Source organism: Mauremys mutica, unplaced genomic scaffold, assembly GCF_020497125.1.
Source record: "Mauremys mutica isolate MM-2020 ecotype Southern unplaced genomic scaffold, ASM2049712v1 Super-Scaffold_100099, whole genome shotgun sequence".
Taxonomy (NCBI): domain Eukaryota; kingdom Metazoa; phylum Chordata; order Testudines; family Geoemydidae; genus Mauremys; species Mauremys mutica.
In genome coordinates, this window is record NW_025423266.1 from 1,142,511 (window position 1) to 1,143,434 (window position 924).

The window sequence follows — 924 nt, forward strand, 5'->3', positions numbered from 1 at the left end:
CCCATTAAATGCTGTTGTGGGACATTCCCAGACCTGGAAATGTACCAATGACAGAATTTGAAGAACAAACCTGGCTCCCCGCACTAGGCGGGATTTGAGTGTTTTGTCCCTGTCATTTAGTCTTTGTCAATAGTACAGATGCCCTGGGCAGGACTCCAGGCTCTGCTTGAGGGATCCTGGCACAGGGGCTGGGCGGGAGAAAGGATTGTAGATTCTGACCTGTGCTCTGGAGAGGAGGTAATAAGTGAAGGGGGCATTTTTAACTTCTCCCCTCCTCAGTGTCCCTGGGCTGGAATTCTACATTCCCCAGGGCCAAATGAGGGGGTGATGCCACTTGGCTAATGAAAACTAGTGCTCCAGGTGAGGCTTGAACTCATAACCTCAGCATAGCTCCTCTCAGCACTGCCCTATAAGTACTGTGCGCTAACCAATTGCGCCACTGGAGCACCTGTTAATTGCTGTTCTTCCAGTTCCCATGGCTGATAAAGGCGAGGAGTGACCTCAAAACAGTCTCTGTGGAGCTTGAGAGGAGGTAGCGACAAGTGTTGTACTCGGTGGGGTGGATCCTTCTTAAGGCTTCCAGGCACCATTTGACCCTTTTGTTCTTCCCTGTGTAATAACAGAGCTGGTTAAGACTCAATGGAGAGTCTTGCTGCAGACCAACAGATCTCAAATCACTGATAACCAGCTCTAAGCGTTAGTCCTGCTTTGGGACAGTGTCTTTCATGCAACAAACTGCCCAGTCTGCGCTAGCAGTGAGGCTCCCTCACTAACAGCTGAAATCAGGGAGAGCTGTGTGAAGTGCAGGGCCCCAGGGGTGCCTGAACAGGGGGGAACAACACCCCAGGACTTTTAAAAATGGGAGGGCTCTGCCTTGCCACTTTGTAATGACCGTAAGGGCAGGAGGAAGGGGCAGCATAGGAG

At 51.3% G+C, this 924-nt stretch overlaps 1 non-coding gene across 1 annotated transcript; it reads right to left on the reverse strand.

The window, feature by feature from the left end:
* Positions 1-352: 352 nt before the first annotated feature.
* TRNAI-UAU lies at positions 353-446 on the reverse strand. Its single transcript has 2 exons — positions 409-446; positions 353-388 (listed from the first exon to the last, which is right to left on the reverse strand). It is a non-coding gene; the product is annotated as a tRNA-Ile (tRNA).
* Positions 447-924: the final 478 nt, after the last annotated feature.